This window comes from Mobula birostris, chromosome 12, assembly GCF_030028105.1.
Source record: "Mobula birostris isolate sMobBir1 chromosome 12, sMobBir1.hap1, whole genome shotgun sequence".
NCBI classification, from domain to species: Eukaryota; Metazoa; Chordata; class Chondrichthyes; order Myliobatiformes; family Myliobatidae; genus Mobula; species Mobula birostris.
The window spans coordinates 35,882,088-35,903,176 of record NC_092381.1 but is presented as its reverse complement, the minus strand read 5'-3'; positions in this window follow the sequence as shown (position 1 = coordinate 35,903,176).

Sequence of the window (21,089 nt, the reverse complement as noted above, 5' to 3'; positions counted from 1 at the left end):
CTTGCAAAGTACATCGTGCAGTAGTCTGATAATATTTGTAAATCTTGTGCTGGAGTCAATGATAGAAAAAGTGCATGCAGTATCCTCACCTGCCACCAGGTGTCACTCTCCTCAGCCGCTGTGGGGAGAAATCACGGACTCAGCTTCAGATGTAGCAACTTCTTCAAGGCAAATTTCCTTGCAAATACATCTTTTAAACCAACACATTCATACATGCAAACTTTTAACCTGGCATTAGCATTGCAACTACATGCCATTTTGTCAGTCATTCAGAAGGTCAGTTACTGCAAGGGCTGAAAGTTGTCAAAATGAACCATTTGGATGATTTGGAACGCTCAGTTGGATAGTATAAGAACCAAATATATATAATTCACCACAGAATATTTGTACATAATTTAGAATTAGATTTACTTTTATTTCTTCTGTTCATTTCCTCCTTTTGTCCTTATCAATTCAAACACCAAGCACTTTATCACATTGGCGCCTGGGAGCTTTAGCAGCTATTTTTCTCTGAGTAGAGCCAGCTCATTTCTTGTTTATTGGATGATACTACTTCCAACAAAGCTTGAATTGCCAGCTTGAGTTAATAAAAAAGATATTTCAAATGAATCCTAATGCTGTGATAGCGGATGGGAATGGTGGATATACTAGACGCCATCATCCAAAATTTCAGAGTCAAGAACTATTCCCACAAATTGGAAAGTAGCGAATAATGGCATTACTTAAAAAAAGGAGGAAGAGAGAAAATAGTGATGTACAGACTGGATAACCTTAGGGAAAAATGACAGAACTGGTTATCAGAGCTGGTTAGAGTTGATATGGATTTATGAAAGGGAAGTCACATTTGACAAATCTGTTAGAGTGTTTTGAGCTGAATCGATGGGGGTGGTGGTGGTGGTGGTGGGAGAATAGTGAAATGTTGAGCATTGGGACTTTCAGAAGGTCTTCAAAAAAGTGCCGCACAAGATGCTACTAAATAAAAAATGAGCACAAGGGGCTGTGTGTTGTAACTTGCATGGATTGAAGAACTGGTTAATGGATATAAAAAAGATATAGCAATCCTTGTATCATTTTCAGTGCTGGAGCTTCCGACGTTCAAGGTTGATGTCAGTGATTTGGAAGAGGGGTGCAATGAATCCAAAACTGGATGGCAATCTGAATGGTGAGGAAAATGCAACGGGATTTCAGAGGGATGTAGACAGGCTGAGTAAATGGTCAAGGGCACAGCTGACAGAAAATAAAATGAAGAAATGCAAGTTATCCATTTTTGTTGATAAAAATAGAAAGTAGGGGAATTTTTTAATGGACAGAAATTGAAAAGTGTTGAAAGGGACCTATATAGCCTTGTTTCCAAGTCACTGTACATTAACACTCATTATAGCAAGCAATTGGGAAAGCAAGTGGTACGTTGGCAAGAAACTTTTAGTACAAGAATAAAGATTCTCACCACAATTATGTGTAATCCTAGTGAGAGTGCACCGGGAATACTGTGGATATCTCTTCATAACTGAGGAAGACCATGCTTTCAATAGGTAGATTTATGAGATAGAGGGAACACATGCAAAATGTTGACTGTACTTTTCTCCATATATGCTGCCTGGCCTGCTGAGTTCCTCCAGCATTTTGTGTGTGTTGCTTGGATGTCCGACATCTGCAGATTTTCTCATGTTTGTAATGAGATAGAGGGTTGTCTAATGAGAAGAATTTTGACCAATATTGTTTTGAGCTCAGAAGAATGAGAGATGACTTCACTGATACTTACTAAAAATCTTCTTGTTTTTGATAGACTAAATGCAAGAATGACTTCTCTACTGCTGGTGCATCTAGAACCATGAGCGGTGGTCCCAAAATATGAGATTGACCTTTCGGAACAGAGATGATGAGAAATTCTTTAGAATCTTCAGACCTAATAATATAGATCCATAATTCCTTGAAAATGGCATTACAGGTAGATAGGGTCCTAAAGAGAGCTTTTGACACACAGGTCTTCATGAACAAGGCATTGAGTACTGGAGTTGGTGAGGCTTAATTTGGAGTATTGAGAGCAGTTTTGGGCACCTACCTACAGGAAGGTATCAATAGGATTCAAAGAGTGCAGAGAAAATTTACGGGGATGTTGCCAGAACTTGAGGGCTTGAGTTATAGGGAAAGGTTGAATTGGTGAGGATTTTATTCCCTGGAGTGTGGGAGAATGAGGGAAGATCTTACAGAGTATACAAAATTATACTGTAGGTTTATAGACAGTGTGAATACATGAAGGCTTTTTCACCTCAGGTTGAGTGAGACCAGAACTAGAGACATAGGGTTAGGGCAAGAGGTGAAATATCTGAGGGGAAACTACTTCCCTCAGAGCGTGGTGCAAACATGGAATGAACTGCCAGCAGGAGTGGTAGATGAGAATACACTTAAGAGAAGTTTGGACAACATGGATGGGAAGGTTTGGAGGAATATTGACTGGGTGTAGGTAGCTGATACTAGGCGGAAAATTATGTCAGCATGGACTGGATGGATGGGTTGAATGGTTTCTGAGCTGTAATACTCTATGACTTATAATTCTCTATGCCAGAAGGCTGAGTATATCCCAGAAAGAGTTTAATAATATTTTGCATATAATAGGAATCAAGGAACATGGGGTCAGTAGAGGAAAATAGCACCATGGCAACTAAGTAGCAAATGAGTAGTGGAGCCAGTTAAAGACAAAAAATAGCCTGCTCCTTCTTCTATTTAGTATTGAAAATAAATCAGCCATGATCGAATGGCAGAACAGACTCGATGAGCTGAATGGCTTAATTCTGCTTCTATGCATTATGGTCATATTATTTTATCATGCTGATGTAAATGTTCCCTCTAACTTTTATAGGAGTTTTCAATGGAAGGAGATCCATAAGCTAATGCAACCATTTCTCACCACCCCTTTCCACCATTCACCCTATTTTCAGAATACAAAATTGACAGAGGAAGATATAAAGTTAAAATCTTTCTCGGAGGGCCAGAGCTGTATACTTGCTCAACATTTTCTTCACCTGTTGGTTTAATGGATAGTGTTAACATACATTTTAACCTTGAGGTTTCCGTTACCACTTGCACTTTCAATTGTATGAAATGTCAAACCCCTTCAGGGAAAGAGAGATGAGGGAGAAAGAGAGAATAGGAGTAGGTATCCAGAGCGAAAGACAATGAGTAAATGAATGCAGTTATAAAGAAGGAAATGGTTGTGCTGAGGAGGGAGAAATGATCTGCAACTGTGTATGATGCCTTTGGGAGCGAGGGGGAAAGTCCGAGGTCAGCCTGTCACTGAGGAAGTATTACGGTTGGGGGTTTGGTGGTGTTGGTGGTGGGGTGAGGGGAAGGAGGGGTCACGCATTAACTGAAGGAGAGCGGAAGAAGAGTATCAAGATGAATCAGACTGTGCTCATTGGGTTTGGAGGTTGAGGACTACCAGCCTGCTTAGTTTAGAGGGAAAGAAGTCATAGTCATAGTCATAGTCATAGTCATACTTTATTAATCCCGGGGGAAATTGGTTTTCGTTACAGTTGCTCCATACATAATAAATAGTAATAGAACCATATATTGTTAAATAGTAATATGTAAAGTTTGATGGCCACAGGCAGGAATGACTTCCTATGATGCTCAGTGCTGCATCTCGGTGGGATGAGACTCTGGCTGAATGTACTCCTGTGGCCACCCAGTACATTATGTAGTGGATGGGAGACATTGACCAAGATGGCATGCAACTTGGACAGCATCCTCTTTTCAGACACCACCGTGAGAGAGTCCAGTTCCATCCCCACAACATCACTGGCCTTACGAATGAGATTGTTGATTCTGTTGGTGTCTGCCACCCTCAGCCTGCTGCCCCAGCACACAACAGCAAACATGATAGCACTGGCCACCACAGACTCGTAGAACATCCTCAGCATTGTCCAGCAGATGTTAAAGGACCTCAGTCTCCTAAGGAAATAGAGACGGATCTGGCCCTTCTTGTAAACAGTCTCAGTGTTCTTTGACCAGTCCAGTTTATTGTCAATTCATATCTCCAGGGTTTTGTAATCCTCCACCATGTCCACACTGACCCCTGGATGGGAAAAAAGAAGCATGGCAAGCTAAACTAATGAGACAGAAATAGTCATTCCCAATCATAATGAAAGTTATTTTGGGGAGTTTTTAAAGGGGGCACTGATGTTTTCTACTCTTAATTCTAAATATAAAGCTCTGTAAGTATGCCTCAGCCTTCCCTTTACCTGCCCAGCAGCTGAACTCAATCACTGAGACAGGAGTGAACTACTGACACATTGTCCTTCATCACCCACCCACGTTTTAAATTCATTTCATTGAAGATGATTTATTTTCACTTATAATTAAGGCAAGGGGTGTCCAATAAGGAAATGATGGAGATAATAACATTTAGATTCTTTTTCCAGGTGCTAAGAGACTTCTTATGTATGGCCAATGTTTTCTGTTTATAACTCTGAATTCCAGCAATTGCAGTTTCTCTTCTTGGTGCCAGTTCCTCATTTCTATGCTTTGAAGGTGCATTGTAGGAAATTGGCACCCATGGTCTATGGCCCTTTGTTTAAAAAATAGTCCTAGGAATGATATACCTTTTGAATCCTTGCTTATGGTGAGGTGTGTGACTGGTATGTCTGTAGAGAGAAAAAAATAAATTAATACGGCAGATGGATAACTTTGCTGCCAAATTGGCCATACTTAACGGCAACAGAAAAAGCAAGTTGCCTGAATGGTTGAATACTGAAGCCTGTGATATGCCCAGAGAGGTGTTGGTCCTCAAGCTTATATTAGGCTTTATTCAACAAATGCAGGAGGTCACAGACAAGTAGATTAGAGTGGGAGTGGGATGGAGGATTAAACTGATGGACAACCAGAAGCTGTAGGGTGACCTCGTGGTTTGAATGGAGATGTTTGTCAAAGTGGTCACCCAATTGTTTCTCAAATGTAGAGTAGACTACATCACAGGCGTCAAATACAGAGACTAGATTGGAAGAAGCACAGTTGAATTGCAGCTTCACAAGGAGTGACTGTCAGAATCTCTGAAAAGATGGATGAGGACAAGGTGCTCAGGTAGTGCCTGATTAACTGTCATTTCCTTTCAAAAGAAAAATAGAGAGGCCAAAGGAAACACTTCTATTTCCAGCATACCTGAGATCCATTAACCGACTCAGCACAGACAAAAATCAAATTTTCTTTATTTGTATTTTCATCATCATGCATCTGTTACAGATGTTAGCGAAAGGCACCCTCCTACCCCATTAATCATCTGCAACACACACATTTCTGTCTCATACCATAAAGGACTGGCACGTGTGTACCTTCGAAATCTGGTCACCTTTTTTGACTGCTCGCGTTTGCACAAGAAGGAATGAAGAATCTGAGCACCAGTTGTCTCATACATCTCAACATTTTTAAGAAAAGAAGGGAGAAAATGATAAAAGCATTGTGAGGCAAGCTAAAAGTGGGCCGTCCAAGAAAAAGAAACACACTGCAGAGAAATTTCAGGAATCCATGTAACTCAACAAGCTCATAGAATTTTTTTTTACAGGGTTTAGAGCTACATCAAAGGCTGTTAAAGTGCCTGGGATATCTTGGGAAAAGTACATTACTCCTTTGGTGGAAGAAGACCGTGTCAAGGAACAGCTGGACAGGTTCAGCCTGTTTGTCTGGAAAGCAGGTTCTCCATCAAAGTTACAGTTTAGTACCTGACACGCTATGTCGAGACTCTTGGGGAACTGGGCGGTGAGATCCATCCTAATTAATGGCCAGTCACTCTGATGGTGATTATAGAACTGGAATGTAAATACCTTGGGGACAGTGATTAGAACAGGTCATCCTAAAATAGGCCCTATGTTTAAATAAAAGAAGAGCAGGATATATGCATGGAAATGTTTACTTAATGTTAGACTTTACAACATCTGTCCCGTGCATGCACGTGGTTTCTATTACTTAGTTTTAGTGATGTAATGAACTGATTTCCTCTTTGGCAGTGATGGTTAGGAAACAGTCTTATGCCGGCTACGATGCTTTTCTTGGGAGGAGAGATCAATTGCAAGGAATAGGGCCTATGGCTCCATTTGTAATTAACCAACACAGGCTGCTGGAATCAACATTTAGGGCTGGGTGGGTGAGGCGAACGTGCTTGCAGTTCTTGAGATCTCTGGGCGCAAGGATGTTGGGAGCATGAGACCATGAAACAGCATGAAAAATAAATGTCCGCCCTAGCTCCTAGATTGATACCAAAGCCGTAAAATGACTGTTGGGTAGGGAATGTTACAAAAAAAGAAATCCCTTCAGGAAATGCAGCATGTCCTACCTATGCATCTAAGGTCTCCTTGCAGATTGCACGATTGCAGCTACTGACATCACCTCTACACAGAGGATGATTCTACCTGTCATTCTGCTTGTTAAAATGATTGAAGGATTAAAGCCAGATGAAAGTAGTTATTATTACTCACAGACAAAGCTGTTCAAGGTTGGAATGGAAAATTGTTTTGTGGAATGTTTAATTATGCCTGCCTTCCCTAAATTAAAATGAACAGTAGAGCATCTGGGGAAGTACAAACAGGATGATAGTTTAGGCAGCCCTAAAACGAGAATTTTAGGAAAAGCACTGTCAGTGGTAATGCTATAAAAAATACAAGCTCACCAGGAAACAATCACAAAACCCCCATAGTGCTTTCTTGAGGTTCAATTTTTATAAAATGAAAGAGTTAATCAGTCTGCACAGATCATTGCTGTCTCCTCGCTGTCGTGCCTCTGCAGCAACAAACTTCGCTACATCTGATGCTGGTTAAAAAGGATCTATGAGGAGTATTTCCTGTGGTTTTACTACGAATACTTGGGTTTATCACTCTGATGGCCTCTTTCATCCTGATGAACCCCTCTTTTGAAATGACCCTCTTTGACGCACTCTGCAGCTTAACATATTGCTCTCTAGATTGGGAAATTAGTTCATCTTCCAGTCTCATTCAGCAGATAGTATCAGATGGTTTCCTCGCTTGTGATCACTTGAAGGTCTGCACAAAGTGGAGATCGTTTTCATGCTGTGTTTTACCACTCTGCTTTGAGATGTGGTTTTTATTGCTGTTGTGTGTGAGAGGGGGCCAGAAGCCTCCTCTGTCACGCAAGGGATAAGGACTACTACAGGCTGCGGTTACAGCAAACTATGCAGTCCCAGAGACACACCAGCACTAATGCTGGGGTTTGTGATCAATCAGATAATGCAGAGTAGGCTTACAGTAATGAAATTCAGATCAGTGTAAAAGTTATCATGTTATCATTCTAAATCCACTGGGTAGATGAGTGGTATAGGAAAGTATTAAAAACCTTATGAAAAGTCCTCTGGTATGGTTTATTAAAGGGACTTTTTGAGGAAAATGTAATACTAGATATTTATTGCTATATTGTAATTAAGCTCTTATTCATATTCAAAAATAGAAATTTACTGCTCAGCTAAACTAAGATAAATTCTGGCAGATTTTCCCCTTCTTACCACAAGCATCATGAGACTAATTATAAGTTCCAAAAAGCTACCCTGTTGAAAACAGTTATCTCAGCACAGACCAGGTGGTATATGAGGGACTTTTGCAGATTGCATGACTCAGTGCCATAGACATTGTTGTCGTTGCTCAGTTAAATGCTCAAGGTTGTCAAGTATGAGCTTGCATGAACTCTGAGAGCACTGGCGTTCAAGGTGAGAATCGAAACACAGACAGCCAAATAACCAGAAAGTGAATTCCTGGAAAAGGTGTGCAGAAAGCTGCCTCTAAAATGCTTATTGAGCTCTCAGTGACACGCAAGTCTAACGGTACTTTCTTTTTTAGAATTAATCAAAGTTCCTTGTGGTTACATATGCATCCTGGGATGATGTTCTGTCTGAGGTAATCAGTTCTTGCCTTATATCATCACTTCAGCACATAATTTACTAAACCCACAGTTGATAATCTTATAATTGTATTTGTGATGAAAAGAAAAACTCCAAGGATTTAAAATAGAATCTGTGACCCAGAAATTCATTGGTGAATTTTTTTCTGGCCTTTAGCAGAGGCCAAAATGCTGCCTCAAATAGGCCTAAAAACTAAAAATCATTGATGTTGTTTCCAAAATCACATTAGCTGGTTCCTTCCCGTAACGTTACATTGTTCCTGTATAAATGGGTGGTGGAATTTCACATGTAAAGACCAACTTTCTTCATAGTTCTGACCTGATGAAGTAAGCCTTATAGAGTTGAACTCTAACAGCCAGCATTCTTTCAGCTACAGGCAAGGAAAGAGGGCAAATTACAGTGATGGAGTAAGGAAGTGTAGTCCTCCCTGGGCATCTAAAGGAACTGCCGAGACCTCTAATGATTAGTGTGCAGACCAGGTAACTTTCCTATACAAAGACAATCAGAGAAGGAAGTCTGGTAGAGCTTCTGCAATGTAACAGTGAGTAGCCAAGTTTCAAAAGTAGCATATTTCAACAGAAAGAACCACAGTTTTGACAAGGGATGATACTGTATGTCAGAAGAATAATCAAATTTGGCTATAAACCAAAGAATCAAAAAGAAGCGCTCAGACTGTTTGGGTGTACTATACATTCAGTGGCCACTTTATTAGCTACCTCCTGTACCTGATAAAGTGGCCATTGGGTATATGTTCATCGTCTTCTGCTGCTGCAGCCCATCCACTTCAAGTGCCATGCGTTCAGAGATGCCCTCGTTCACAGATGTTCAGAGTGCACACCACTGTTGTAACATGTGGTTATTTGAGCTACTGTCACCTTGAGCCCTCTCACTAACATGGCATTTTCACCCACAGGTCCGCAGCTCACTGGATGTTTTTTGTTTTTCTCTCTATAACTCTAGACAGAGACTGTTGTGCATGAAAATCCCAGGAAGTCAGCTGTTTCTGAGATACTCAAACCACCCTGTCTGGGACCAACAATCATTCCATGCTCAGAGTCATTTAGATCACATATTTTCCCCATTGGTCTGAACAACAGCTGAACTTCTCCACCACACCTGCATGCTTTTATGCATTGAATTGCTGCACATGATTGGCTGATTAGATATTTGCATTAACGAGCAGGTGTACAGGTGTACCTAATAAAGTGGCCACAGAGTGGAGGCTCCCAACGAGGCAGGACTTCAAATTTACAGGCAAAACACAAAGGAGATAATAGTACAGGATTACAAATACCCCAGTATTTAAATTTGGTAGGAATAGCCAATATAGAAAGATATTGAGAACTGTGGAAGAACAGAGTACACCAGAGACTTCAAATGCTGGAATCTTGAGCAAAAAAAAACAAACAAATTGCTGTAGGAACTCAGTAAATTGAACAACATCCGTGGAAGGAAAGGAATTGTCAACATTTTGGGTGGACACCCTGCATCAGGACCGAGAGAACCTTGGAGCATACTTCCATAAATTTTCAAGAGTAGCTGAACAGGGCAATTGGCATTTAAAAATCCAATGGCATTCTTTCTTCATCAACAGAAGAGGTAGGAGGAGTAGAATAAACAACCCTTTACACCTGATCCATCATGCTTTACGATCAAGGCTAACCTTGCACCTCAAGAATTATCCCTATATCCCTTATTTTTCCATTACCCAAAAATCTATTGGATTCTGTATGAATGTAACAACCAGACTTCCACAGCTGGCAAAATCACCTTCTAAGAGATAAGCTCTAAAGATAAGCAAGAAGTTGTTACCATGGGATGATTATCAATTCCAAATAGCTAATGATGGCTCTTGGCCTGTATTCACTGGAGATTAGAAAGATGATGGTGGGGAGGGGTGGGAGACTTGGGAATCTCATTGCGGTCTACTGAATATTGAAAAGCCTAGGTAGAGTGGACATGGAGAGAATGTTTCCATTAGAAGGATAGTCTAGGACCAGAGGTCACAGCCTCAGAATAGAAGGGTGTTGCTTTAGAACAGATATGAAAAGGCATTTCTTTAGCCAGAGGGTAGTGAAGGTGTGGAATTCATTGTCACTCAAGGCTGTGGAGGTCAGGTCATTAGGCATATTTAAAGTAGAGAGTAATATGTTCTTGATTGGTAAGGGAGCCAAAGGTTATGGGGAGAAGGAAGAGGAATGGGGTTGACGGCAAAAATAAATCAGCCATGATCAAATGGTGGAGCAGACCCGATGGGTCAAATGGCCTATTCTGCTCCTATAGTCTTATAGTATTATGGTTTAAATAGCTCACCCCAGTTCTAAAACTGTGACCCCCTGGTTCCACTCTCTTCTTTCAGGGGAAATAACTTCCCTACATCCAGTCTTTCAAGGCCCTTTTATTTGTAAGTTTTAATTCACCTAAACTTAAAAAGAATAGAGTCATGCAGCATACCTGCCATTCCTAGAACCTGTCTAGTAAACCTTTGCTGTGCTTCCTCTATGGCAAGTACAACCTTCATGGTCAGGAGACCAAAAGTGTCATGAGCCCGTTGGGCCTAAGTGGCTAACCGTAATTTATTGGGCTCTAAGGTTTGTAGAATCAGAATCAGGTTTATTATCACCGGCATATGACGTGAAATTTGTTAACTTAGCAGCAGCAGTTCAATGCAATACATAATCTAGCAGAGAGTGAAAAAAATAATAAATAATAATAAATAAACAAGAAAATCAATTACATATATTGAATAGATTAAAAAACGTACAAAAATAGAAATATTGTATATTTTTAAAAAAGTGAGATAATGTCCTAAGCTTCAATGTCCATTTAAGAATCGAATGGCAGAGGGGAAGAAGCTGTTCCTGAATTGCTGAGTGTGTGCCTTCAGGCTTCTGTACCTCCTACCTGATGGTCACAGTGAGAAAAGGGCATGCCCTGGGTTCTGGAGGTCCTTAATAATGGACACTGCCTTTCTGAGACACTGCTCTCTAAAGATGTCCTGGGTACTTTGTAGGCTAGTGCCCAAGATGGAGCTGACTAGATTTACAACCTTCTGCAGCTTCTTTCGGTCCTGTGTAGTAGCCCCTCCATACCAGACAGTGACGCAGCCTGTCAGAATGCTCTCCACGGTACAACTATAGAAGTTTTTGAGTGTATTTGTTGACATGCCAAATCTCTTCAAGCTCCTAATAAAGTATAGCAACTGTCTTGCCTTCTTTATAACTACTTTGATATTTTGGGACCAGGTTAGATCCTCAGTGATCTTGACACCCAGGAACTTGAAGCTGCTCACTCCCTCCGCTTCTGATCCCTCTATGAGGATTGGTATGTGTTCCTTTGACTTACCCTTCCTGAAGTCCGTAATCAGCTCTTTCGTCTTACTGACATTGAATGGCAGGTTGTTGCTGCGGCACCACTCCACTAATTGGCATATCTCACTCCTATACACCTGCATCTGTTAATTGTGGTCTTAACTAGAGTCATTAAACCCTCGTGCTTTCTGTTTAATCCTGTCAAGTTTATTTGACTGGTTTTCCGCGTTCTGTGATTACTTGAATCAGACTCCTGATTAGCGCTCATCACGGATTCCCTGTTTTGAGAATGATTCGTCTCGCAGTGTCGCTCGGTCGAACCACTGACGTCCTGTTGGAATACCTATGTATAAACTCTTGCTTCCGTCCCTATGTGTGAGTCTGTCATGTTCAGTCGTTGCCAATGTTCACTGTGACAAAAACTGTACACAATACTCAAGGTGTGGTCTTTCCGTGACTATACAGTACACAATTTCAAAAAGATTTCTTACCTCCTGTTAAGAAATACTAATAAAAGCTAACATACCTTTTGCCCTCCTAATCTCATCCTTAGGAGGCTAAAGAAATTTGGCATATTCCCGTAAACCCTTAACGATTTTTATTGATACTTCACAGAAAGCATCCTGTCTGAATGTATGGTGGCGTGTTATGATAACCATTTCACTTGTGACTCCAACAAACTGCAGAGCTGTGGACACAGCTCAGCACATCACAGAAAACAGCTTTCCCTCCATGAACTCTGACTATACTTCCCATTGTCACAGCATAATCAAAGACCCCCCCAACCCTGGACATTCCCCTCCACCCCTCTCCCATCCGGTAGAAAATACAAAAACCTGAAAGTACATACTCCCAAGCTCAGGGCTGTTCCTGCCCCACTGTTGCAGAATACTGAATGGTACCCTCATTATAAACTTGGACCTTACTTTCTACTCACACTGCACCTTATTCTGAATTCTGGTATTGTTTCAACCTAATACCACATCAATGCATTGTGTAATGATCTGATCTGTATGAATAATACGCAAGACAAACTTTTCACTTTACCTTGGTACATTGTGACAATAATAAACCCATTCCAATTCCAGTATTGGCCTTCAGTGACTTAGGTACAAAAGCACATAGAACATCAGCGTTCTCCAACCTTTCATCATTTAACAAATATCTGCTTTGCTAATAAGTGCACACAGTGGATGACTTTACGTTTTTCCACATTATACTCCATTGACTGTGTTTTTGTCCATTCACCCACTCTGACAATATCCCAATACAACCTCACTGCAGCTTCCTCTGTACCTACAGTGCCACTCTGTTTAGTAGCATGATTGAACTTGGACATAAGATAGTTTGTCTTCTTGATCAGATTGTTAATGCAGATTATGAATAGATAAAGCCCTAGCATTGATCTCCATAGTACTTCTCTAATTTTAGCCTATTTATCCCACCCTGATGAATAAACACTCGATGTTTTGGACTGAGATCCTTCATCAGCAACTGTTCATTCATTTCCATAGATGCTGCCTGACCTGCTGAGTTCCTCTAGCATTTTGTATATATTACTCTGGATTTCCAGCATCTGCAGAATCTCCTGTGTTTATTTATTCCACGTTTTGCTTTCCACCCAATAGCCACTTCTCAATCCATATCAGTACCTTATCCCTAGTACAATGTGCAGGACTTTATCAAAAGTCTTCTGGACATCCAAAAGCACCATATTCACTGGTTCCCTTTGATTTATTCTACTAAATAAATCATTCATAACTCCATGAAGATTCTGCTTCCAGACATTCTGTTTCTACAGCCTTCGTGACGGTTTCCAGCAGTATTCCTGCCACTGATGAAAGGCTAACCTGTTGGTAATATTCTGTTTTCTCTCTCCCTCCTTTCATAAATATTAGAATCACATTTGCCACTCTCAGATTCACAGGAATGATTCCAGATTCTGCAGAACTTTGAAAGATGATAACTCAAACATGCACTCTCTTCAAATCCACCTTTATTCAAACTCTAGGAAGCAAATCATTGGATCCTTGAGATTTCATGTTCAGAAAGTTCTCAAGTTTTATCTTTTGGCTAATATAGTTCCTTTAGCTGCTCATTCTCACTAGACCCTTGGTAATCCACACAATACATATAAAATGCTGGAGGAACTCAGCAGGTCCAGCAGTTTCCATGGAGAGGAATAAACAGTCAATGTTTTAGGCCGGGACAGTTATCAGGTCCAGATACTGTCCTGAAATAGGATAAATGACTCCAAATGTTGGCCATCCCTTTACTTCCACAGATGCAGGCTGACCTATTGAGTTCTTCCAACAGCTTATCTTTAGCGGCAGCAGATGGGGCGTATGGGGTGTCAGGGAAGGGTAGCACCTCTGTTGGGGGAACATGTTGTGTCCTTTTCAAGATAGTTAGTCCACCTTTGGTCCCCACCTGGCACTCAGCTCTCACCTGTGGCTCCCCGTAGCTGTTTGCATGCGACAGCGGCCACACCCCAGGCAACGGCTTCGACAAGCCAGCTAAACCAGGTGAGGGTAGCCGACGGGTCTCAAACCCTCGGTGAGATAGGGAGTTGTCTATCCCAGCATGTGAAGACAGACTCCGGCGGATTGAGCGGATGAGACCAATGGAAGGTCCAACGGTCGAGAAGGCGGTCTCTGCCAGTGTTGTGGAACGCGTAGAGCACGACATGATACAGAAGATGTCCTGGTCATCCACTGCGCTTAGTCCCATCTCCAGATGTCTCGACTCTTGGCTTGCCACTGGATCCAGATGGGAATTGGGAAGAGAGAGTGAGGCTGACGCTGCGCAACTCTCCCTCACTTAAATCCAAATCAAGCGCTAGTCTCGACACCATCATTAAATGGTGTGGAGGTCTTCATCGACGACAATGGATGAACAGCAGCGGCAGTAGGTGAGAGTATTGCATTACTGTCGTAGCCAAAACAATGCTCAAAGCTTGTAATATTATGAGAATTGGTTCAGAGGAGATTTCTGTGGATATTGCCTGCAGCAGGAGCTGATTTGTTAAATTTATGAAGTAATGTATACTTTACATTATCTGAGGGGAAATTTCACTGAAATATATCAAATTATGCATGATCAAGAGAAATATGTATTTTCTTGAACAAAAGGTTGAACAACCTAACAGTGTGATGGATAGGTACATATTTGGTTTCTCCAAGATATTCTCTGCTATTTTACTGAAGTTGGAATACAACATTCATAGAGGCAGAACAAAAATTCTCTCACTACTAGTTTAAATATTTTCGGAGCAGTCACCAGCTGCACCCAGAGTTCATCAATGCAGAGGGGGACTATGGAGGTGCAGGATGTGGTCGTTTGTCCAGAATATTGAAAGTATGTCGCTGTGTAATAATAAGACTTACTCAATCTCTCAAACCGAGTGTGAGTAAGTAATCTTTCCAAATGAAAGATCCGTGCAACCTTGGCATTCCTCTTCTTGTACTTTCAACAACAGTCACAAGGAACGACTGAAGCCTGAGGAAGGATTGTCCTCCTCAATCGTTTCCAGATTAAATATAGCAGATTATATTTCTGTGAGATGAGTTCTATCGTCACATGAAAATGATGAATGAGAGAAGGAACCAGTAGGTTAAGTATACATTACTCTGCTTGAAATGGTCTCAGTAATAGCAGTGGGTCCCTGTATATCCTTACATGAAAATAAAATATAGCATTCCTAATGAGCTGTTGCCTTCACCAAATTGAGACAGATATGCTACAGAATGAAATAATTTTCTACATTTTACCTACTTCCTGAAAGTACAAGCAAAACAAAATCAGTTTATTTAAATAAGGCACAGGAGCAGAATTAGGCCATTTGGCCCATCAAGTCTGCTGTGCCATTCCATCATAGCTGATTTTTTTATCCCTCTCAGCTCCATTCTCCTGCCTTCTGCCTGTAACCTTTGACACCCTGACTAATTAAGAACCTACCTACCTCCACTTTAAATATACTCAATGACTTGGCCTCCACAGCCACCTGTGACAATGAATTCCACAAATTCACCACCCTCTGGCTGGGTTACAAAATACACATGGACTAAGATGTTAACTGTCCTGTGCTGTCACCAGTGGGATCACCAGTTGATCTGCCACCTGTCTTCAGGAGTTTCGGCCCACTTATGATCAAAACTCCTAAGGAAATTCCTCCTCATCTCTGTTCTAAAGGGACATCTGTCTATTCTGAGGCTATACCTTCTGGTCCTAGACACCCCTAATATTGGAAACATGTACTCCACATTTACTCTATCTTGGCCTTTCAATATTCAACAGGTTTCAGTGAGATACCCTCCTCCCCATCCCACTGCATTCTTCTAATCTTCAGTGAGCACAGGCTCAGAGCCATCAAATGCTCCTCATACATTCACCCTTTCAGTCCAGGAATTGTTCTTGGAAAACTCTTCTGGACATTTCCAATGCCAGCTCACCTTTTGGGGAGGCATGGTAGTGTAGTGGTTAGCGCAAGGGTTCAATTCCTGCTGCTGTCTGTAAGGAGATTGTGCATTCTCCCCGTGACTGCGCGTGTTTCCTCTGGGCTCTCTGGTTTCATCCCACAGTCCAAAGACATCCCAGTTGGTAGTCTAATTGGTCATTATAAATTGTCCTGCGATTAGGCTCAGATTAAATCAGGGGGTTGCTGGGTGGCTCCCAAGTCCCTTTGCACCTCTGAATACTTAATATATTCCTATCTTCTCTGTGCTGCCAAATGTTTAGTGGTCAGTTTCTGTGGCAAGCCTCCTCATTCTACATCAATGTTGTACTGCTTCCATTTCCAACGGAGAAGAAAACACAACAAACCACAATACGAAAAAGAATGTCCTAAAGGCACTTGAGCCCGATTCTCAGCAAATGATGCATCATCTATTCCAACACACACAAAATGCTGGAGGATGAAGTCCTAATGAAGGGTCTTGGCCCAAAACGTCAACTGTTTACTGATCTCCATCGATGCTGCCTGGCCTGCTGAGTTCCTCCAGAATTTTGTGTGTGTTGCTTTGGATTTCCAGCATCTGCAGATTTTCTCTTGCCCGCAATTCATTCCAAGATATTTTCTACCCAATTCATGAGTAAATGTTCACCCAAGATTACATCCAGACCTCCAGAAGTAAATAAAGTGGAACCTCAACATATAGCCTGACTTTGCGTTTTCTATTGATGTTCTCTACAGTTTACCCTTAATAGCATAATTTTGGCAAAAATAGGTCTGAAATTATACTTCATGGAATATTTGACCTATAATTTTCAATCTTCTTGTTAGTAAATAATTTTCTTGTTATTCTTTTCAATTGTACACGTGGAAACATAGGCAGCCACTTCTTCAGCATGGTTTTGAGGTCAAAAGACTTCCAATATGGGTAAGCCTTAACTGTTGCTTAATTGATATGTTGTTACTTATGGTCTTAAAAGACTTTTTTTTCCCCTCTTGTGGATAGTAGAATGACTAATCACTACCAAGAAGTGAGAAACGAAATTGCAGACGCTCTGATAGAAAGTTTAATGCTGCTAGCCTGAACGACATAAATTCTGCAGAATTTTGTCCCTTGATGCTCTAACTTAGATTAATTTTGTATATTAAATCTCTGATGCCTATAATAAATATCATAACTCTTCAATGCCTATCACTGAGTGTTTACACAAAGTGGTCTTAATTTTAGCATTGTGAATTGTCTGGATACCTGGGGAATAAACTGTCAGCCTCTAGAACACCAAGTGCTCTCAATCATTCTTCTAATCATGATTTGGTGATTAAAAAGTAAATCTGGACCATTCTGGAAACTCTGAGTTGCCTCATGTATGTCTACTTCATTGCATAGAATGGTCTGATATTCTTTGGAGGCCTGAGAGGTGAGCTGAATGAACTGTTCAAAATTCTTCTAGAGTTTGACATGGTGGATGTAGAGAGGCTGTTTTCCCTGACAGGAGTACCTGGAATCAGAGGTATAAATCAGGTAAGTGGCTCACCAGCATTTTGGACTGAGATGAGGAGAGACCTTTTCACACAGAGGATTATTTGTTGCTTTTTTACTTATTCAGAGATACAGCACTGTGACAAGCCTTTTCAGCCCGATGAGCATGGGCCGCCTAGCTACACCCATGACCAATAAATAATATGGCACTGGCAAAACGTGGCGACGTTAGCAGGTTGCTCAGTAGACTTCTAGACGTACCTTCTCTGAATTACTATCACTGCTACCTGCAGCTTGTATTTTCCCTCTATGTAATGTACGTTAAGCCGTCCTAGCAAACTAGCGGTTCTCCAATATCCTGAAGGACTCGGCAGACTCGACCCTCAGGAATGCAGGTATGGAACCTTTAAGTGGACATAGGTAGGATATATTGCTATGGCCGGAAGAGGTGGAGGAGGAAAGGACTCCAAGACAGACTAAAACAATGGGGTGTAAAGCTTCCTCCACTCAATATCTTGTTAGCAAACGTACAGTCTCTTGAGAACAAGATGGATGACCTAAGGTCAAGATAGGAGGGAAACGATTAATGGCTGCTCTCTCTGTTTCATGAGATGTGGCTCTCTTCGGGTCTGACTGACACTGAATACTTTGGTCAGAGCCAGAGCTTCTTGTTGCATTCTTGTTCCATTGACCTAGTACATCTGATGATTAAGTGCTGCCTGTTCTACTTACCAAGAGAGTTCTCCTCCATGATGTTGACCTCAGTTTACATGCCATCGAAGGCCAATGTTAAGCAAGCACTCGAGGTATTGAGTGTTGCGATTAACAAACAAGAAAACAGCTCACCCCACTACCTTTCAAATCATTGCTGGGCACTTAAATCTGGGATGTTTGAAGAAATTTCTGCCCAAACATCATCAACACATCACCTGCAGCACCGGGGGTCCAAACATACTCAACCATAAGGAGTGCTTACCGTTCCATTGCCAGACTACATTTCTGATGGTCCTCCTCCAGAAGTTAAAGAGGAATACTCAAGAGGTAAGGACAATGAAGCGGTGATTGCAGGAGGCAGAGGACTGGGCCATGTTCAAGAACTCATCAAAGAATCTGAACAAATATATCACAGTTGTTACAGACATTATACAGTCAGTCGTGAACAAGTGTGCCCCAACAAAATAATTTAGAGTTTCCCCAACCAGAAGCCCTGGATGAACCAAGAGATCTGCATTCCACAACCCGAGGGCCAGGTCAGTGGTGTTCAGGTCTAGCAACCAAATAAAATACAGGAGGTCCAGGTATAACCTCCAGAAAACAATCTCACAGGCGAAGTGGGAATCATCTAAAACTGTGACAAACTTCTATAGATGTGTGGTAGAGAGCATATTGACTGATTGCATCACAAGCTGGTATGGAAACACCATTACCCTTAAACAGAAAATCCTACTATAAACAATGGATGCAACCCAGTCTATCATGGGTAAAGTCCTCTCCACCATTGAGCACATCTACAAGGAGTGGTGTTGCAGGAAAGCAGTATCTTTCATCAAGGACCCCCACCATCCAGGCCATGCTCTCTTCTTACTGATTGCCATCAGGAAGGAGGTACAGGAGCCTCAGGACCTACAACACCAGGTTCAGGAAGAGTTATTACCCCTCAGCCATCAGGCTCTTGAACCAAAAAATATAATGTTAAACAGAAGGAATAACTACTCATCTTCTCTCACCCCAAAATTGAACTGTTTTCATGACCTAGGGACTCACTGTCAAGGTCTCTTCACCTCATTGCTCTTGGTATTTATTACTTATTTATTATTATTTTGCTTTTTTCTCTTTGTATTTGTACAGTTTGCTGTCTTTTGCACATTGGTTATTTGTCCTTGTTAAGTGAGGTTTTTCACTGATTCTATTGTGTTTCTCTGTATTTACTGTAAATGCCTGCAAGAAAATGAAACCTAGGGTTTTATATGGTGGCATATATGTACTTTGATAATAAATTTACTTTGAACTTTGAATCTGTACGTCTTTGAAATGTGGGAGGAAACTGTAGCACCTGGAGGAAACACACACAGTCACAGGAAGAAAGCGTAAACTCCTTACAAACATTGGCAGAATTGAATCCGTGTTTCTGGCACTATAATAGCGTTATACTAACCACTACACCACCATGCCACCCCAATTATAAAGATTACTCATCTTTAGAATTCTTTAAACCAAAAATCTGAATGCACAGATGTCATGTACATTCTTTATAGTGATAGCTTCTTAGAGCTAAGGAAATCAACGAATATGTTCAAAGGTTTCAAAGATTCATTTATTGTCAAAGTATGTATCCGAATACAACTCTGAAATTTATCTTCTCCAGATAGCCACGAAACAAAGAAAGAACATGAAAATCATTCAGAGAGAAACAACAATTCCACCCCCCCCGCAGCCTGCACAAAAATGAACAGCACCCAATCATCAATCCCCAAACCCCCTCCCTTTGCACAAAGTGCACCAAGGACATCAACCCCCAAAACACCTCCCCTCGCACAACAAAATGGAAAGGAACAGACAAAAAAAAACACAGAAAAGGTCTGAAAAATTCCACAGTCCATAAACACAATAGTCCATTCCATAAATGCGAAAGCATGTAACATCCTCCAACATCACTGATGTTCTTTGAAAGAGAGGGACACTACACGAGGCAGAGGTTTCAAACGTTTTTAGCTTTCTTTGAATCGAGGCTGTCCAAGTACATGCTGGCTTCCCGGAATCCTCCTGGGGACAGCAAAGTGCTGGATCACTCTATTGATCTCCAAACTGTAAATTGTAGGTCCTGACAGTACCAGAAACACATTTAAGATGAAAAACAGAGGTAAAAGAAGTAAAATAGGCATTTTTGTGAGCTATCTGGAAGACGTTGACCAGGGGAGTGTTGTGCATTGGTGCCATCTTGACTGTAAGTGTGCTGAAATAAGCTCAAAAAGTTTGTGGATCACACCCATTTAATTTGCAATTCGGTATTTGTGGATCTCATGACGGTAAAACCAACAGAGATAATTTTCCCAAAACCTTTATCTTGGAATTTGATTTGGAGATAGTACATCAGTGGTTGTTGGAGCAAATGGCTAATGAAGCAGCTACATTGGCAGAAATTTTAAGATCACCTGACCCATTCAAGGAACAAATCACTTCAATCATTATTCCCCCTCTCACTGTAAGTAAATAATTCCTTCCACTAATTTTTTTATTGCCTTGTGAATTATTCATTGATGTTGAATGGTTTCCTTGTGTTGAAACTGGTCTGTTCCCAATGTGCATGTCTTTAATTATTTTTAACATGAGAGCAAGATAGTCAGCATCAGAGGTCTGTCTGATTGCAATCAATTTTTGTGTGCTTACACTTAAAATAATAAACTTTCTCTGAATATTACAATTAGAGGTATGTGTGAGGGTTACTGTAACTTTAAGGACTAGATATGCCATATTGATGACTTCTAGATTATTGTTACAGCCTTTGCTCTTACTTGGACATTGACTTCCTTCAGTATAAGTAGCCAACTTTCTGTTTTTGTCTATGAAACCCCTTTTACTTGGCATCTCTGGAAATGTAGCTTGTTAGCCCCTCACTAACAGCCACGGGATTTCACAGCGAGAACCCACCTTTCTCCAGCTTTATACGTTTAGAGAGTATATGACCTTGGTCCCACCAAATCCATGGGGTTGGGATGTCTTGCTCAGCTAGACCCAGATTTGTGTGAATGCTGTGTGATCAGCATGAAATAACAGATCGCACACTGCACACAATTATAAAGTATATTTGTGAATGTTAACTTAACCTAAGAGTTAGTAAAGAGAAGAAATGATAAAAAAAAAGGGCCCATTATAATTAAACAGTCAAATGTGCACAGGCCGGAGCTCAAATCTTCCAAAAGCCATATTCACCAATCCTTGGCGACCTCTGTG